The following is a 20,903-nucleotide window of genomic DNA, read 5'->3' as shown; positions in this document are numbered from 1 at the left end:
CATACCATAATAACACTACTTTAGGAGCAACGGAAGTCAGCGGTAAGATGGCAGCTGGTGGTACCACGGTACATACATGAATGTGACCTCTGCATTTAACCCATCCTAAGCATTAGGCGCTTCTGCGTTGGCTTCATTTCTCAGCACTGGAGCTTTTGATAAAACCTAAAGGCCTTTAATACGTGCACGCATGGCGTCACTCCTAGTGAGAGAGCGCCCTGTAATGAGGTACATGCAGCCTCATAAAGAAGTAAAGACAATCTTCAAACACCTCTCCGTGCCAGGTTTCAACATCCTCCACCGCAGGGGATCGAAACAAAAGGGAAACTAACAAATAGGTGAAATGATGACACTGAATCCTTTCCTCTGCAGGATTATAAATGCTTACAATATCTGTTTCTTAAAGTTGCAAAACTATAAGTTAGCTGTTCGTTAATGTCTCGTCTTAATGTTACATTTCATTTTCACTTTACAAGCGTAGTTGTAGTAGTTCTAAGCCCAACCATGATCTCTTTTCCTAAAACTAAGTGGTTTTGTTGCCTAAACTTAAGCAAGCGTTTGTTTGAATTCACAATGTGAAGCACTTTACTGTTTACTGCGACCATAAAGTGACGCCGAGGGGTCCGACGAAGCGTCAGTTTGTGACAAGTTGGGATGAGAACGTGTCGCAGCCTCCGGCATGGAGGGAGAATGTTGATATTGGCAGTGGCAAAAGAAATACTCAGGTCTTTTACTTAGTAAAAGTATTAATAGCACAGTGTGATACAGACACAGTGTGAAAGCCCTGTATTCAAAAGTTTGACTCAAGTCAAATTGCAGAAGTATAATCAACAAAATGTACTTACATTTACTTAAAGTCTTTTCAAGGTGGAGATCCTTTTACGTATTTTATGATAATTGAATCTATTTGCATCTCATTTTACATGTTGATCACATATTTTATGTGTACAAGGTAACCTGTCACAAGCTGTCAGATAAATGTAGTAGAATAACAATGTTGTACAATATTGTACAATGTTAATTTCTCTGAAATAGAAAGGAGTGAGTCCCAACGAGTAGAAGTGGAGGAGATGTATTTAGTTGTATAGAGTGGAAATATTCAAACAGTACCTTACAACTGTAATTAAGCATAATACTTCCTTTTTGCCACCACTGGCAATAAAGAGGTTACTGTCATTACTACCATAAAAATTACTTCACACATCAATGGTCTCCTCATAGTTGTACTACAACACTTAGTTTGGAAAAATATGCTTTTGCATAATTTTGGTGGATTTTTAATGGGAAAAATATTCAATAACTTCACTTTTATAAGTGTAGTGCCATCAAATGTCTTAATTAGTTTTAAAAGTATAATCAGGAAGAGACCATTGATGTGTGAAGTAATTTATGGTTGTACTACACTACATAATACTGACGTTATTGAATATTTTTCCCATAACAAAATTTAAAAGAATTATGCAAAATAATATTTTTCCAAACTAAGTGTTGTAGTACAACTATGAGGAGATCATTGATGTGTGAAGTAATTTTGATGGTACTACACTGTACATTACTGAAGTTATTGAATATTTATCCATTACAAATTCACCAAAATGATGCAAAAGCGAACTCGAGGGAACGAGTTACTAACTTGAGGAAACAAGTTAATAAAAATGTTCTCCTAGGAGTTTTAGGGGGGCTCCGTAGTTGTCCTTTGGGTTATAGTAATGTTTTATTTACCTGGTAATTGATGAGATTTTGGAACATGGCAATGTTGGTAGTGTTGTGAAACAGGCCGAGAAACACAAGTGATATGACTATCAGACAGGTTTTCAAGCTTTATTGGAAAGCAAACAATAAAACCCTCTGTCTGTTGTCTGCAGATGACTTCCTGGTTCAACCACACGTCGGTTTCACAGAGTGTTTGTGGTTGGCATAAGAAATTCTGAGAAATAGAAGAACTACAATACAAAAGCTGTCTTTTCCAAGAATCACAGAAAGACGTCCACTTCCAAAGAACTTTGCATGACTGGAACCACAACGTGTTGGTGAGTGTGTGTCTGTGTGAGTGGCAACTTTCAGTGCCAGTGTATGCTGTTGGTGATGGAAACAGAAAATACCCTACTTTTCTTGTCATGACTATTGCTTACAATAATAAAAAAAAAAACAGCTAGATGAAGCTCTGGATCCTGCAAATAGATAGACTGATAGAGAAATAGTGGACTGGAGGGAGATGGATTGATGTTTGACGGTATGGTGAAATTTATTGTACCCCAGAGAAGTTAAATAAGGTTGCATCTACCGAGCACACAGATTTTTTTTTCCCCAGGTCCAATCTTTCTGCCAAGGCTATTCACATTCATGTTTGAAGTGACCCATATCTGATATCAGCGTGAAAGGATCTCTGCACTGAAACGCCTCACATGCAACCAATAACCTCACACACCTGGAAGACTGCCGTCTGACGGCCCGTTGGTCCGAAAATACACACTGGAGTAGTTGGAATCCAGTGACTGCCAGACTCCATTAACATATTGCTCAATTTAACAGATCTGGGTTCCCCCGTTACACAGATGATACTACTAAATCCTAATGTATGACTTTGTATGACTCTTAAAGAAAGACGTTTCATTTCAGCTGATATTAAACTTTAACAGCTCTTCTGTGAACTAAGTTAAATAAACTAAAGTAAGATGTGTGATGTTACTGTTTGACATCCCGAAACACCACCAGTCAACATGTCCATGCAATTTTTTTAGAACATTTTCTATAAATCAGAGTTCTGTTTTGTGAAACGAATTTATCAGAACAATTGAATAGTGAAAAGTCAGTTTATTAAGTTAATTTACATTTTAAATGAGTGACGAGGCAAAGAAAGTCTTCAACTGTTTCCTACTGTAGGAGGACAGTTTGCAGTTTATAACCCTATTGCCAATGTGTTTTATTTTGGTTGAAAAATGAAACGTTCAACCAAGTTAAGCTGGTTTACTGAAGGGATTTAGTTTAGTTTCTGCCAGAAAGGGTCTATTTTCACTCATAGGTGTGAATGTGAAAATTAATGGTTGTCTGTCTCTATGTGTCAGCCCTGTGATAGTCTGGCGACCTGTCCAGGGTGTACCCCGCCTTCGTCCAATGTCAGCTGAGATCGGCTCTAGCCCCCCCGCGACCCTAAATAGGATAAACGATTACAGATAATGGATGGATGGATGGATGATCATTTCCTAAATCTAGCCGAGTATTTTTGTTGCCTAAACCTAAGGAGATTTCTGGTAGAAAGCCCTGAAAGCTATCTCCTCCCATGTGCGGAAAAAAATCGAGAAGGTCTGATAACGTCATACTGCATAATAATTAGCCATTAGTGCTTCTGTTTGTTGTTTGTTCCAATGGGACATTTTTCAGACTATTGGGGTTTCTGAATAATGGGCTGTCGGAACAATTTCCATTGTATTTTGTGCTGTACTAGTAGTAGTATTTATGTAGTAGTAGTAGTAGTAGTATATTATTAAAGCTAAACACAGAGTATAAAAGAATAGACACAGACAATGGAATTAAACTGTTTTATGTGGTAACTGGATGTTGTGACCTGATCATTAGTTTGAGAAGAGGAACCTTACATTACATTTAAAATATATATTTAGGTAAATAAAGACAAGAAAAAGGAGATTATGTGAATATTTCAGTAAGTAACGCACCAGCTGCCCGCCGCGGCTCCACCCAGCATCATGGTTCTGGGAGTACTAGGTGTTCTGGTGTCTTTGTCTGTTCTCGCCAACACGGGAACCCAACAGGAAGTGATCTCACTGCCTTATAGAAACAAGAGCCAGTTTTTCCATCTGCTCTATTCCCTCTCTCTTACATTTTTTTGGTTCAGTTTCAGTTCCTACCAACAACAGCTGCCGTGGTGCAAATATGAACGGGTTGTACTGCATGACCTTAGCTCACACTCTCACCTTAACTCCAGTGTCCCAAACAGAACAGCCTGTTCTCTCAAAGATGGAACACACACACACATTCAAAGCTTTAAACTTTTCTGAAAGTGTTATGTGTTATGCCCTGGAACTCCTGTATTTATAGTCTTTTATCTTCTTTCTACAATATAATGTCTTCACAAGGCAAACCCCACCCATCTTGTACACTAAGTGGAGCACAAAGAAAAAGGCAGAAAAAGGTCAAAGTGGGACGAAAACAATATAAAAAAACCAAAAAAAAATACAAAAAACGGGAAACTGGAACAGGAAGTTAAATATAAATATAAAATTTGTTCTGTGACTCATTCTACAGATATGGACAATGAAACGGTAGTAATGTTGCTAGTATGATGTCAATATACTGTAAATAGAACATTTTCACTGTCTATTTTTGCTGTGAACTGGCATGGCGATTTTTCAAAGGGGTCCTTTGACCTCTGACCTCAAGATACGTGAATGAAAATGGGTTCTATGGGTACCCACAAGTCTTCCCCTTTACAGGCATGCCCACCTACTCACACAGGCCAAACTCACCGTCATTGTGACAACTGTCATTCGGTCTTCAAATACACACTCACAGCTCCACAGCTCCGTCACAGATACTGAAATTTGAAATTTGTTTTTTTGTCGCTGTGATAGTAACAGCAATCATCAGTAATAACATTTTGGGCCACTAGAGGACAGCATATACAGCCATTCTATGTGGAAAAAAATGGAAAATGAGAGGCGGGTCCCAAAATAGGAGGAGAGTCAGGCTGAGAAGTGAGGGAATGGGAAGAAAGATGAGAAGAAAGCAGGGGAAAACGGAGTGTTTGAGTCTGTCATGCTGTCACATCTGAAGCAAAAGGTATCCATCCAGTGTCCAGAAAGTAAGACCTCTCTCTGTTTTTCTCTCCCTCTTCCCTCTCTCTCCCTCCATTTTAACAATCTCTCTCTCTCTCTCTCTCTCTTCTGCTGTCAGACAGACAGATGAGGTTTTCCAGTCAACCTGCAGACAGATGTGGAAGCTGCAGCTGCTCTCACCGCATGAGGAAGCTGGATAGATCAGCCTGGAGCCAGACGGCAGCAGCATGCCACCTTAGCCAGCACTGAGCTGTCCACGTAAGTACGCTATATACACTCACGTGCACATGTGCTGTCATATGGTGGGCTTGTTTCATCAGTCGTTTTTCTGCTGCATACACAGAACACATGTGTGCTGCTTATGGCTCACACTTGGTACACATGTTGTTTGTGCTTTAATGTTCAATCTATAATTGGTGACCCCCACACTGACCTTCAATTGCAACTATATATTTGGTGTGGGAAATTATCCTGGTTGTATTTCTCTAATTAGGAACATATGGCCACTGAAATCACAGTGTCCATATCACAGACAGCTGAGTTGTGATGTAATCTGTCAGCCCAAACCGCACATTGTGCGTCTATTGCCTGAGAGGAAAATGATCTGTACTGGTAATCCACTGCCTATTTTTTTAAATTTAATATCTTTAAGGGTCAGTTCACCCAAATCACAAAAACAAACATACTTTACCTCTTAGCGGTTTGGGACGTTTTTCCAGAAAGTCATTCATGGTGATATTTAAACTACCACTGTTTTCATGATAGGACTATTTTAACCACATGGATAAAAATATAATCTAATAATGTAATGGTTTTTAACATGTTTCCCAAATTGCGACTATATTTACTAATCTGAACAAAGATGGTAGCCAGAAATTAAACTATTTGCTTGTATTGTGCTGTATACAAAACTAAATGTGTTATCGTGTATGGAAATATAAAATAATGAAAGGTATGAATCTAGACAAATATAACAGAAACTAGAATTGCACTTGGAGAGCGCAGACCTCCGTCAAGGTGCGTGACTTTAAAAAAAGATCACAGATCACAGCTCACAGCTGGCGGTACCGTGAGGTGGTCGGCTTGTTATTAACACGATGTGTTTCCGTGTAACGTATCGGCGAATGTCTCTCTCATTCAGCAGCCTTGTTATGTATGTATAACGTTACACTACGTTGTCTCTCATCCCGTCAGCTACCGCTTTTTTTCTTTCTCACCATGATTGGCCAGCCTCGCCACACATCCACACACGTATGCCTCTGCTCGAAGAAGGCGGGGTCATGCGTCATCAGTTACACTGTGCATTAAGACCTCAGGGTCTTAATGCTCAGGCTGATTGGAATCCTGGAAAAAATTCCTGAATCTGGATCATGATCCGGATCGCCACCAAAATCACTCCCCACACCTCCAAAAATGTCATTAGAATCCATTGCAAACTTTTCAAGTAATCCTGCTAACAGACAGACAGACAAACAAACAAACCAACGCCGGTGAAAACATAACCTCCTTGGCCCAAGGCCTTTGTCATGTCATGTTATTATGATGTATTTTTTGTGGTGGTGGCAACAATACCCTGCCGAACATTTGACCCAAATTGTATTAATAGCACGCCATTTTGACGTGACATTTTAGGCTTTTCGCGTGTCATTTAATGCCACATTGTTACCATTAAGCGCACACGGTTATGTTTAGGCAACAAAACCACTTAGTAAGGTTTATGAAAAACAACATGGTTGGGCTTAAAATAAGTAAGTCAAATATGTACGTAAACAACATAAGTACGGAAAACATGTCACAAATGTCACTAACGTCACTTTAAAATAACTCAACAACACTTTGGGACACGGACAGCGGTCTCCTAGTTGAAAGTTGTTGTTTCTTTGACAAATCCACCTCCCCTCTACCCCGACCATAAGCAGTCTTTCTCACTTTTTATTCTACGTCACTAGCTCTGAGCGTAGCACACGGATGCGTTTGCATTGCAGTCAGTAAAGACTACATGGTCTGAAACGACGCGCCAAAAGCAACAAAGGCGTTGTTATTGCACTTACAAATTACCGTGTCATTCATCACCATTTAGTGAGTCCGGGCTGTTTGACCATAACGCACGGTGGAAAGCATGATCAATTTAGTAAGTTGCCATGGACCTGAATTATTTTCAGACATGCCGTCATTCTGAGCACCTCCAGGATTTCTCATCTATGCGTGTGTTTTATAGCAATACCTGTGCCAAATGATTCCAATACATTACAGTAATCCAGTCTATTCTAAAGTAAGGGAGACTTGTTTGTGTCTATGTTCTGACTCAGACAGACACATGCAGGCTGTCATGTCAAGCTGCTATTCATTGAAATACTACTGCTGCTGCGCTGTGTCTTATACCCAAGAGAAATAGTTTAGGAAAATCAAGTTTTGCTCTGCATTCTATCCAACCAAACTAACAAGCGTGGTCTGGAGATTAGCAGTATTATGAGACTCTGGAGTTTTGCTTTACAGCCTGCTAACCTGATTCTACTGTACAACAGTCAATAAAAATAAACCGTCTGCAGTCCTAATGCAAGACAAATGCTTCAGCAGCTGCCACTGTATACAAAGATTTTTAGCTGATCCCTGCTGACATTGGGTGAAGGCGGGGTACACCCTGGACGCCAGACTATCACAGGGCTGACACATAGAGACAGACAACCATTCACGCCTACGGCCAATACATGTCTTTGGACTGTGGGAGGAAGCCAGAGAAAACCCACTCTAACACGGGGGGAACATGCAAAGCCTCCACACAGAAGGGCCCCAAGCCAGGTTTGAACCTGCGCTCCTCTTGATGTGAGGCGGCAGTGCTTACCACTGCACCACTGTGCAGCCCAGCTTTAGAGATGCAGTATGTTTAGTATTTGTGAACTTTGGAATGAGCCAGACTAACTGTTTCCCCTCCATTTCCAGTTTTTATACTAAGCTAAGTGCATCTAGGCTCTAGGCTCTAGGCTCTGGCTCTAGGCTCTAGGCTCTGGCTCTAGGCTCTGGCTCTAGGCTCTAGGCTCTGGCTCTAGGCTCTAGGCTCTGGCTCTAGGCTCTAGGCTCTAGGCTCTAGGCTCTAGGCTCTAGGCTCTGGCTCTAGGCTCTAGGCTCTGGCTCTAGGCTCTAGGCTCTAGGCTCTGGCTCTAGGCTCTAGGCTCTGGCTCTAGGCTCTGGCTCTAGGCTCTAGGCTCTAGGCTCTAGGCTCTAGGCTCTAGGCTCTGGCTCTAGGTTCTAGGCTCTAGGCTCTGATTTCAGTTGGAAGCAATGCACTTGGGGCTGAGTAGGGAAGTACTGAGAAATGTTGTGATTTTTTGTGACTAACAAATTGTTAATTTTGGACGAACTTGGCTCTGCATCATTAGATGTTTTAACATGGGAAGCAGGAAGAGACCACAAGATTTGTCAGAGCTCAGGGTTCAAATGAGTCACAGGGACACCCATGCTAAAACAATTTTATAAGCTTGTGCTGCTGTTTTATTCTAAATTGGTTTCTATTTTAAGTCAATTAAATGTGTCATATATAACATATTCATAGCAGAGTAATATAATAAGCTCTACATTTCAGGACATGGTGATATAGGGAAAACCTTTCGATGCATATTTGTCGTTTTTTGGAGTGAACCCCCATCATCAGTTCGTCTCTTTAGTCGTGTGGAGCTGCAGCTGCTGAGAGAGAGAGGGAGAGGAGCAAGAGACGTTGAGAAGAGATGGGTGACATAGAGGAAGAGAGGGACTGTAAGGAAGAGGTGTAGAGAGAGAGAGGAAGGGAGGATTAGGGTGGGTGCCTGCGGTGGAGCATGATGTCAGAGGAATGCGTTGAGCCTCTCCTTTAACAAGCTGGAGCCGTGTGGAGCGCCGGCCACCTCGCGCTCTTTCTCACACACAAACATCTCTCACCCTGTTTAACTCTCTTTCTGTCTGCCGCACGCGCACACACACACACACACACACACATACACACACACACACACACACACACACAGGATCAGAATCAGAAAGGCATAGCATAATGAACTTTTTATTCAATAGACACACTTCAAGCAAGTTTATGTGGTACATTTCTTCTCACATAAATGCTTTAGAATAAGATTCAAATACATACATATGGTATGAAATCATAATATAATTCATATATAATATCACATTGTCATAGCTAAGTATTGAGGAATGTGTTTTTATGTGGTAGATTTTCATCTTTGTTCAGCCCTCCCTCCCAGCATCCGGTCCTGCAGCTGGAGCTTGTTGCAGGGATTACAGAGATGGAGACGGAGGACAGGGAAGCAAAAGGGGGGAGAAAAAGGAGGAGTGGTGAAGAGAGCAAGGACAGACAGATGGTAAAAGAGAGAAAGTGACATGTATAACGTGTGGGAGAGCCAGACGCTGCTGGGAACAGCTGGAAAGACGATGACTAATATTAGCAGTGAGGTAAGACGGTGGAGGATGGAGAGGACCGGCTGTGTGTATGGAGGGCAGCTGCTACTGTAAACCAACCACAGTGAAGTCAAGTGTATTTATAGCAGCATAGTCATGACACCAGAAATGGGACTTTAATGCCAAATTTGTAGTTTAACCCCTTAACATCTACTTTCCCTGCTCTTTTTCCCCTCATTATGTACCTCTAAGGTTAAAATCTAATTATTACCCTCAGCATGTTGTGTATTAGGTGGAAGATTTAAAATCTCTAAATAAAAACAAATAAAAGAAGATAAAATATACAATGAAAAAAACCTGAGTGGAAACATTGCGAACAAGTTTTTCCACTTGGCTGAGGTGGAAAGTTGGTGTATCGATAAAAGCAAAATGAGAAGTGCAATGGAAACAGACTTAGTGACTAAATCATGTTGTACACACGTCATGCAGTTGCCTCTAACATTAGTGAAAAATTGCTTTAACTGGGTGGAAATGTCACCGTTATTTTGTATGTATAGCAGAAAAGGGGAACAACATCACACACAGTGAAGTACAAATTCTAACTCACACAGGCACCGACTCTGAACTCATGGGTAATACTCTCCTCCAATCATGCGCACGCATACACCCACTGAAAATTCACAAAAGTATAGCCGGCCAATCAGGACGCGCCTACCCGAATACGTGCGTACCCCCACAGTATATAAGGCAGCACACGCCGCTGTCCGTCATCCTTTTTCTCTTCATCGAACGGCCCGCTGACCGCTCATCTCCACGGATGAAGATGGAGATTCAAGAACCTCGTCAGTGCTCGTCATGTCCCGGCCTCATTGCTGGGACGGATCTTCATGACACCTGCTCATGTGCCCCGGTGCAGTCCACGGCGAGAGCGGCGTTCAGCAGTCACCAGCCTGCCAAGCACTGGCCAAGATTCAACGCAGCAGTGGTGGAATCACTTCAAGTGGAATCACGCTTCATTGTGATGACAGCAAGCCGGTGCTCAAGATCGATTCCTTTGAGGTTCCCGCCCCGGGCGCTAATGTTCCACTGCAGTTCACATCAGCAGATGATCATGATGATGACAATATCTCATTGGTGTCCTGTACATCAGCATCCCGTGGAAGTCTACCGCCAGCATCTCTCCATTGGGACTTCCCGCTATAGTGATGACCACTGCAGCAGAGCGTGTTGGGCTATAGCTGCCCCCGCCACTTTTCCACCCAAGACTGTGAGCCATCACTGCCGTGGCTTTTACGGCCCGGGTCGCTCAGTTCACGGGGTTCCTACGCAGTGTGAAACAAGTATGGAATTTGATTTTAGTAATTTCCAGGTCTGGATAAGAATGGAAAAAAGAAAAGAGAGTTTGGGAAAAAAACATTTCTGTTTCCAGACTGTTGCCCCTAGTCTGTTTTCTAAAATATAAAATTCAGAATTTATCAAAATAAATTGATCATACAAGCAGAGTGTTTTTCATGGTGTTTGGAGCAGCCAGTGCAGCCAAAATGTTTACTACTGTGTGAGTGTGTGCGGGCAAGGAGTAGGCTATGGCGTGCGACTTAAGGCACACTCCTACACAGAGCTGCCTCTATATGCCTGTATGTCACAGCCAGGGCTGGCGCGTCCGTATTGGTAAACTAGGCAGTTGCCTATAGTGTGACACATGGCAAGGGCCAACTATTCATTACAGGCAAAATAACATAATAATATAATAATAAAACATAACCAAAAGCTGCAGGCTGACAGCACGGAGCAGAACGCTGCCTGTCTGACTGGGACAATCTAATAGTTTACATATTGAGGGGGAATACGAGCGGCCCCTCCCAATTTGGACTGATCCTCATTTTGGTTGAAATTATGATGAATGATCAGCTCAGTCATTTTCATCCTGAATGTGACAAACTGAAGGTCTTCAGCATCACCAGATACTCTATATATCACAAAAGCTGTTAGTGTTAAAATTACTGCCCAATATTTTTCGGGCGTTCGCATAAAAAGCCTCTCCATCTCAAAGTCCCTGGATGGATTTCTCCCCCGGCCTTCCCCTCTTGTTAATAGATGGGCGGCATAATTGTTTTTCACCTAGAGCGGCATTACCCCAAGTGCAAGATGTTTGACAGTGGAACGTCAAACCAACTTTCTTCATAGCGCTGTGGACTGAACGGCCACAACGGGTAAATGCAGGTTTTCTGAGGGCTGGCTTGACGATCCCAAACACAAAGCCAGGTTGCTTAACAATTCCAAATGTGAAAAGAGAGCTGGATGCAAAACTTTGTGTAAAATCGTTTGACATCTCAGCTATGAGGGAGGCGCCAAAGCATTGTAGTCTTGTCACAGCATCCTCTGCTCCCCGAGTCACAAAGTTACAAAGTCAAACATGGTCTGAAAAATTTACCGAGAAGGCTGGAAATTTGAGAATGGAAACGATGGAATTTTTAAATGGAAAATGTGTAGGAACCTTTAGTTCAGGCGGCTTTCGTCTCGCCCCCTCTACCAGATATCTGGCAGGGTGTCGAGGTGTCCTGGCAGCAGCCACCTGCTTCCACAGACAGGAAGCCTCTACCGCCGCTGCTGCATGATATTATATTTATAATATTTCAACCGGGGGCACAGCTGGCTGCAGCTGGTAACAGTCTGGGTGTGCCACACCGTCTCAGACTGACATTTTGACCGCAGCATCGGCCGAATGATTAATCTGATTCAGAGTGTTTCGACAGCTGGGGGGCCGTGTGATGTCTCTGGCCACTGTAGGCTCTTGCTATGTGTGGCCGGGACTCACCACCCTCCAGAGGAAGGACCAGGATGATCTCCTAGGAGCCCCCAACGCCACATAAGGGCTCTTTGGATAGATTTCATTGCTTCATCACTCAGCGCTTTAAACGTCTGGATGAGGAGGAATCACAGCTCAGCCGTCGCCTGCTGCTCGCTCACCCTCAGATGAAACATGAGGCAAAGGTGAGGAGGAGAGCATCGGCGATGCAGAGCACCCACGCCTCCTGCCACCTCCACTTCTCAGGCTGCCTCGGCAGAGGCCTAAACGGTGCCTGAACCGATACTGTTTAAAATTAGACGGTCGACGACATTAAACAATGGCTTTTTTATTTATTGCTAAGGCTAATTTGAACTTGAAATTGATCAAGAGAGCACTAGCACTGCCGGGCTCTCAAATGTCACGCCAAAGAACGTCTTGTGTTCGCGCTGATAGGCCATTAATGCCTCATCAGTCTCCATCCGTTTAGCGCATTGTGATGGCTGTGTTTCCATAGCGCAGCAAGTACATCAGTCGATACGCAGCCTCCACACACACAGTTACAAACTTCATAAAACTGGTATACTCTTAGCAGTGTAAAATGTGCTATTTTCATATGATTTCTATTTTTAGAAAAACTATTTTCACGCTGCCTCCCGATGCAGTAATAGTCCATGGAGGAGCAAAAGTATGTTATGAATTTTGGAAATGGTTACATCCATCTTTTTTCAATACATTTTGACTTTTGGACTGAAGACTGAGACGATTACAGAGAGAGAGAGAGAGAGAGAAAGAGAGAAGGTGGACAGCACGCAATGTTTCTGTAAGTTATCAATAATAATAATTAGAACGTCAACGTTGTGAATGAAGCACTCAAACTATCCCTTTAAAGTGTGTGCAGCAACCATTTCTTCCTGCCAAGAGGGTTTTGGCGAAATACCGGTCTTTGGCCACTCACTCATGAAGTTGGTCTTGCAGAGTGTCAGGAGACAACGCCCGATGATGTGTGCCTCCTCCCCGCAGTGGGAACCGCCATTGGGGCTCGAGGCCTTGGTGAAGGGTTCCTTTGAGCCTCTGGAGCGTTCCTCTCTGAAGGAGTTGTCATTCAAGACAGCTTTGCTGCTTGCACTGACCTCAGCCAAGAGAGTGTGTGCACTAACCTTCCTGTCAGTGCAACCCAGTTATTTGATGCTTTGTGGTGACCGCAGCAGGCCCCATACCCTCAGAGCAAATCCCTCCTTTGTTCCCAAGAACTGAAGGAGTTAATTACTTATACACTTCATGTGTACGTAGGGGCAATCTGGACTGGCAGTAAGCAATACACAGACCATGAAGCACTGCAGACAGGAGCTTTTAGTCTTCTCCAAGCCAGTGCTTGTTAATTACTTATATCATAATATTTATATCCTATTCCTATCCTATATTACTCACTCGCATATCTCAATATGCGTATCTCACTTTCCTGACAATAATGGTGTGTTCACACCAAACGTGAAGCAAAGTTTGACATTTACGATACAATTACACACAAAGTCATTAATGCAAAGACGTGAATATTCACGATGGGCGACGCGATTAGACAGAATTCACATCATTTGCGTGAATTGAAATATTTCAATTTAAGCAAGAAATTTGCATGACGCTGTGCTCCGAAAGCCTATCAGCGTTGAGATTCTCTTCCTGACGTCAGTGACGTCCTGATGTCCTGACTTCCTGACGTTGTTGAATCAGAAATGTAGGAACAAAATATTGCAGCCGTCTGTGGGCACCCAGAGCTACGACAGTACATCATAGTAACGATGATGATCCATGGTCTGTCTATCGTATAAACAACGTTGCTGCTGTGTTTATGTCAAGATGACATTCTTTTGAGTGTTGTTGGAGCAGCTACAATGTTAGCATAGCCTAGCACTGATCTGAACTCTAAAAAAACAAGCATTTTAAAAGTTGTTTGCTTGTCTTCTTGCAGACAGACCTGACAAAACATGAATTCAGACTTTTGACACATCGGCATCATTATGTCAATATTTCAGCATCCTTTTAATCCCTCTATTGCAATTAAATCTCAGGAAAATCTGTTTATTTTGGATTCACAATGCTGTAGAAAACCTAATTAATTCAGTCAATTTGGCTGCTAAATACAGTGAATACAGCTTGGTGAAATTCACAGAGCGCCTCCGGATGATGTTATGAACCCAGAAATGACAGCGTTCTGTTTTCCGATGTATCTGGGACTTCCACAACATGTACAAAGCAGCAATAGTGGTTATTTAGTCCTTTTTACACAGCTTTGTTGAATACTTAATTCTGATTGGTCAATCACGGCGTTCTACGGTCTGTTATTTCTTTATAGAAGACCGTTGCTATGTATAACAGACTGTTGCTATGGGAGTAGTTCTGATTTCGGACTCTGGAGGACCATTTTTGTGTCAAATTATTGATTACTTAAGTAAGTAGCCGTGTAACAAGCAGGATTATGTACAACAAGCCGATCATTTTTGTGAACCCCTGTCAGGGTTTATTTCACAACAATGGCTCGCTGTACATTATCCCTTACATGGTACATGGGATGAAATGTTGTAGGTATCTACATGGAGGTAATACGCCCTCCTCTGTGGCGTGTCTAGTGCGAGTAACACAAGGCAAAACAAATTGCTTTGCTTTTGGTGTGAACACAGCATAAGATATTGCAAAAACACCAACAGTAACATTTATCAGTAATATACACAGTAAAACCGGACAATACACATCCACTTTTACTCCTGCAATAAATTTCATTAACATGTACACACATTCTTACTACACTTATTCATCCCTAGCTTACCACACCAATACAACCTTCCTAAAACTTTCACAGACGCCACACTGTCTCATACAATGTCAGCAGATGAACACTGTGGCAGCGACTGACTTCATAACTCTTCTTGTGCTACTGCTGCACTTCATCTTGGCGTTTATCATTATCCTATAATTGCAACTTGTGGGCACTACAGTTTAGCAAATGTTACATAGTCTTGCTTCAAGTAATATGAAAACTGTCAATATGCTTTTCATCAATGGCCCAGCACTTAGCAGAAGATTCTAAAGTAAAATATATTGTTCTAATGTTGGACTGTAAAATTGGATTTAAAACTGTTATCTGTACCTAAAAAGTTTGGACACTTTCAGTGTGCAATTTTGTGCTTTACGATGAATAGTGCACTAAACAATAAAAGTAAGGACAAGAGGTTAAAATTCTACAATTCTCTCAAAATTCTGCATACTCAGGGAATAAATAATGTCCCATGTGACGAGCAAACAGGCTGCAGAGAAAGGGGAAGTGCTTCCTGGGTACACAAAGTGTAGAGGCACCTCAGACAGATACAAATGTGCGTACCGTGTGCCTTTTTAAACCCGCTTATTATTTTTGTGGTTATGCCGACCATATGCAGTCCAGTTTTACATGAGTGAGGAAAAGGCTTATTGAGAAAGTGGTCAAGGCCAATGAGCCAAATCCCACACAGCATATAAATGCACACACAGTCACTGAGTGAATGTCTTAGGGTACATTACATGTTACATGCTACATCACACCCCAAACTCACTGTAGACATACATTGATTTCAGAATCAGGTTATTGCTATAGGTTTTCACGTACAATAAAAACTACTGAAAATATATTAAAAATATCATATGCAGATGGATGGAGGATGGAATGTGTAAATGTGCAAAAGTTGACAGTATAAAGAATATATGCTATGTACAGAGATAATAATTCAGAGTCAGAATCAGGGTCTGAAATTAGCCCTCGCCAAAGGGGGGTAAATTGTTGGCAGTGGCGGATAAATCGTCAGGCCATCAGTCACTTTGGCGGACAGGGAAAATGCTGGGGGTGGGAAGAGAGAACTGTAATTGTCCGATTCCTTGGCATCTCATGCCTCCGTGACTAGCGATTCTTCTTATTGATGTTTTCCAACAGTTACGGTGCACAATGACGCATACGCACACTGTATCATGTTTCACTTTGTTTGGGACACGGTGGAGAGAAAAAAAAAGTGGTCAAAAGCGTGGAGCCTCTAAACCTGAGGGGACGCACTTTATTTTCTCCCTGATAATGTGACACTGTGAACAACAAACCTGTGTTGAAATTAACAGGAGGAGAGTTAGTAACGTTACCTGTTAGTAGCTGGTGGGCAGCACAGTCCTGCTTGGCTAAATAATGGAGCTACTAAAGTTAACGGAGGTGCCATTGAGTTGTTATTACGAAGCGAAGCAAAGTGAAGTAAAGTACTGTTTACAGTAGCCTCACACCCCACAAAAATAGGGCTCCCCCGGAAGCTAGACAGATAGATAGATAGTCATTTTATTGATCCCGAGAGAATTCAAGTATTCAGCATTACAGTTCCATAGTGCAAACATATTAGTACAAAAAGGCAAAAGTAAGTAGTACACATATTAGTAAAAAGACACAAGTAAGTAATACACAGTATAAAAAATATACCAGATATAAAAATAACAGGAGATGAAGAAACTGTTAAGAATGAATATAGTGCATGGTAACAACTGAGATACAGGACTAATAAAAATGTGAATATAGTGCAGAAGAAACTGTTAAAAATTAATATAGTGCAGGGTAACAACTAAGATACAGGACTATTACAAACGTGAATATAGTGCAGAAAGTGATATAGTGCTGGATAGGAGATACGGAATATAATGTGGAATAAGAACTGAGGTAGAGAAGTTTTTTTTTTTTTAAATCGACTAAAGTGCAGAATAAAGCTGTACATTATTTGTAGAATACAGTAAAACCAGTCTATAAGGGTGCAGAGTAGAGCTGTTTGTAGTGTACAGAATTAAAAAGTAGCTCAGTCTATTAAAGTGCGCTGCATTAACTTTGTCCCCCTCCTCCCTAGAGAGGTGTTGTACAGTTTGATGGCTCGGGGGACAAAGGATTTCCTGAGTCAGTCTGTGTAATTCTGAGTCTGTCAGTGTAATTCGAACACTGGAATTTACCATGTATATAATGTTTTTATGTGAAATATATCGAACATTGAATGACTTCAGATCTAAAATGTTATTCCTTCACTTAGTGCAGAGATCTGAAAAGTGGCAGAACAAAAAAAGGTACAAAGGTAAAAAAAGGTCATTTCAGACCCTGGTCAGAAACAAAGCAAGACGAAACATTATGCACCAACACACCGAGGAAGCCTTCAGCGGCACCATCTTCTTTCTATCAATACTAACAAACAAAAGGGTGACTTTAATAACTTTAGTGAACACTAAGACATAATAAATGGAAGTCACACTAATAAACTGCAGTACTGACAGTCAGTAGGGTGGCGGTGTCAACTCATTCACTCACACCTACCGATAGCCCACTGAAAGTACATCCACATCTACACTACTTAGTAATGTTACATCAGCATTATAGCTTGCCTGTTTATAAATGTCAGCCTGCCTTTTTCCATGGTTTGTCCCAGCTGTTTTGTTGCTACTTCCTGTCTAATCCGCAGAAGGATTTTAGATCAATGTATTCCATAAATCTGTTACTTTCTTACTTTCCAGCATGAGTAATGTTGGCAAACAAAAATTGCAGTACTACTGTTTTTTACTTAAGTTTTAGTCTTGTTTTTATCACAGAAAAAAGGTTTTGAACGAATATATACTGTATATATATATATATATATATATATATATAACAATAACGATCTAAAATGTAAAAATGGTGTCTTTGGTACCAAATGCGTCACATGTATTTTGGACGGATGATGGATCAGGCCTGTTTTTCAACAATCAAGTAGACTTTGTCCAACCTTTACTGGAAAGTCCTCCTCCCTTTCAAAGAAAAAAAAAGTGTGGGGAAAAGTTGACTCTGGAAGTCAAGACTGCTTATTCAGTCCACTTTTCCACCGTCCCTGGATGGGGGAAATAAAGAGGCCAGTGTTTCATTTACTCCTGAACATTTAATGTGACTGTGCCGCTGCCTATTTCACCACATCGCAGCGTGGCGCAGGAACTTTTACAAGCAGCCGTACGCCATCCGCAGTAGCCTGGGGCCTGGAAGGACCTCTCCCCAGTAAAATCGGAGAGCAAGAAATAAGTGGCTCAATTATGTGTGTGCGTGTGTGTGTGTGTGTGTGTGAGAGAGAGAGAGAGAGAGAGAGAGAGAGAGAGAGGGCTGGACTGGACTGGAAATAAAGAGCTGAATTCAGTTGGTTGTTGGTCTTAAGCTGGCCTCCACATGTTGTAAAAATACAGTTTAGAAGCAGGTTACTATAGGGCACAGAGAGAGAGAGAGAGTTTCTTTGTGTGTCATGTGCTTTTAGTGAAGTACTGGAGTGAGTCATAGTGGGGTGAATAAATCTGGGATACTGCTGAGCTCTGGTCTTTGATGAGAGTTAGTGTCAACATCTAAATTCTCAGTCCTCTGTCTGTACACCATTCATTACTTGTACATGTGCATGCTAACTTTACTCTTTCTATCCGCTTACAGCTTCGCCCATGTCTCCACAATCCGGTCTCTCCACTTGGTGAAGATGTAGTCTCTTCTGATCTCCATGGAGATGTCTCCAAACACTGTCTCCTCTGTCTCGTTGCCATGGTCACTGTGGTTGCTGTTCTTCCTGACCCCCATCCCTCGGACGACGAGCTCTGCCCCCGACTCTGAAACTCCCCTGCCGGTCAACACCACGCTGTTGTTCGACAGCGGCTCCCCGCCGGGCCACAACCTGCGGAACTGCAGCTGCTCCGCGCCCGTCCGGGACTGTGACGAGGCTCTGGCCAACTCGCTGTGCAGATGCCATACTGTTTTGCGCTCCGCTCTGCCCCCCGCTGGGCTCAGAGAACCCAAACGACTCGCCGTGTGGGTGAAGGAGCTTTGGGTTCTGGAGGAGCTGCTGAACGGAAGCACGGTTTGCCATTTGCGGTTGTCTTTTTGTGGAATAAAACCGATGGACAGTCAGTACCTAGCTCTGCTAGGCCTACGGACCCTACGGATCCACAGCGCAGCACCAGAGGCTCCCTACCCCGACCAGGAAATTACTATCTCCCTTGCAGGAGGGGTTGCAGCGGAGCTAGACGCCTTGTCCTTTGACTTCTCCTCTTTCTTCCACATGACCTTTCTGGATGTAGCAGTTCTCAACGGGCTCTCGGCCCTAAAGGCGTACAGTGTGGTGGGACCACCTGCTCACAGCCTCTCCCAGCAGTTCCCCCACCTCGCCTTGCCCCTCGCTCTGCCATCTTCTGCTACTCCTGATGACCCTACGGACCCCAGCGAGCAGGCTGCAGAGACTCTGCAGAACCTGCTTATTACGTTTGTCTACTAACAACAATAAGTTCACAGTCATGGTCTGGTTTGCAGTATACAAGTGACAAATGATGCACAGGAATTACATGGGTTGTCTCCAATTCCTGTGCATCATTTGTCACTTGCTGGATGTTTTTTTGTTCTCCTTTTGCATAGAAAAAGTTGCACATGTAGAATATAATAACTTTTGGTATGACTGGCTGCTGTACAGTCAGTCTGGCCCAAAGGTGGCTTTGACGTTGTTCTCACCCTGATGCATTGCATTGACTTCAGAACTGTGCGTACGTGGGTACTACACTCCTCCTGCTGCTGCTTTTCCATCTCTGAAAGGAATTTTCTGAGAAATGTTCTGCCCGGACAAACACAAGCTTTTGGGAATGTTTACACCAGCTACAATTTCAAGTCTTACTACAGCATATTTTTGGTATCATCCCATAACATAAGTAGTGTTGATTTTGCTAACAGGAAGCTGTAACGACCCTGATTCTCACATCACAAATGATCTGCTCTGGTCAGACGCTTTACTTGTGCTCATTTTCTGGAACTGTGGCCCATATCAACACCACGGGGACATGGTGTGTTTACATGCATAACTATTATCTCATAGCCTTGTTATGGCTATATACAGGTGATCGTTTTACATTCTGTACAGATTCTGATTACAAATGTTAGCACCACTTAAAACTGAAGTAGGTGAGATTGGAGCATATATGATTAACAAAAGTTATTTTTATAAAACGGTCGCTATATCGTGACAGTAGTACATGAAACAGGTAACCTGAAAAAAATCATGTGTCTCTGTGTCCTCCGGTGCTCCCAACAGCATCTGCAAGATCTCACAGACCGGGGGAAAACAAGCAGTAAGAGCTGATCTGAGGTCCGCTTACCATGAGAGCCGGCTGTCAATCACTCGCGAACTCCGACCAAACGGTCAAACTACGCAGCGCTGATCAAATATTAATCAATATTCTGTTACGTTAATGCCTATTTCTCGCCCCAAATGTTTTCAGAATCATCTTGTAGTGTACGGTTTAGCTGTTAAATTAGAAAGTTTGTGACGCCGCCGCCATTGTGAAATCTGGTGAAAGAACGCCAAGTTCCGGTCACATGACCGGAGCACAGCCAATAGGAACGCTCTCTCTCTCTGAAATGACCTGTGATTGGTCAAAGTCTCCCGTTACGGGCTAGATTTTCTAAAGCCTGAAAACAGAGCCATGAGGAGGAGCAGAAGTCTAGTTTTCTCTCAGAACTCTTGAATTACAATATGCTGAAAGGTTATTATGGAATTTTTTTCCCAATGATGCCAAAAATATACTGACTACTGCCACTTTAAGGCACCCAATAATTGAATTCAATAAAACACACTTCATAAAGGGGTTGAAAGTAGTAACCGATGGCATAAATGGTTAACAAACTGTTAATTAACGCTTTATAGATCACAGGGCTGTGAAACGACTTGAAACAGTCTATTGTGCTTGTATACTGTACATTTTGAATTCATTACAGTTTGATTATTTAATATCTTCCCATGTTCCAACAGAGGTTCAAATTTTTGTATTATATATAATGACTTTCACGTGATCTATAAAGTATTAGTAAATTATTTATTAACCATTAATAAAGTAATTCATTACTAAGTGCAAACCCTTTA

The 20,903-nt window shown here is 42.2% G+C and overlaps 1 pseudogene; it reads left to right on the top strand.

The window, feature by feature from the left end:
• The window catches only part of LOC141782027 (protein NLRC3-like), a 40,629-nt pseudogene extending 22,177 nt beyond the window's left edge, over positions 1-18,452 (top strand).
• The last annotated feature ends 2,451 nt before the right edge of the window (positions 18,453-20,903 follow it).

This window comes from Sebastes fasciatus, chromosome 14 (assembly GCF_043250625.1).
Source record: "Sebastes fasciatus isolate fSebFas1 chromosome 14, fSebFas1.pri, whole genome shotgun sequence".
Taxonomy (NCBI): Eukaryota; Metazoa; Chordata; class Actinopteri; order Perciformes; family Sebastidae; genus Sebastes; species Sebastes fasciatus.
The sequence above is the reverse complement of the archived record's forward strand: the minus strand, read 5'-3'. Positions and strand labels throughout refer to the sequence as shown.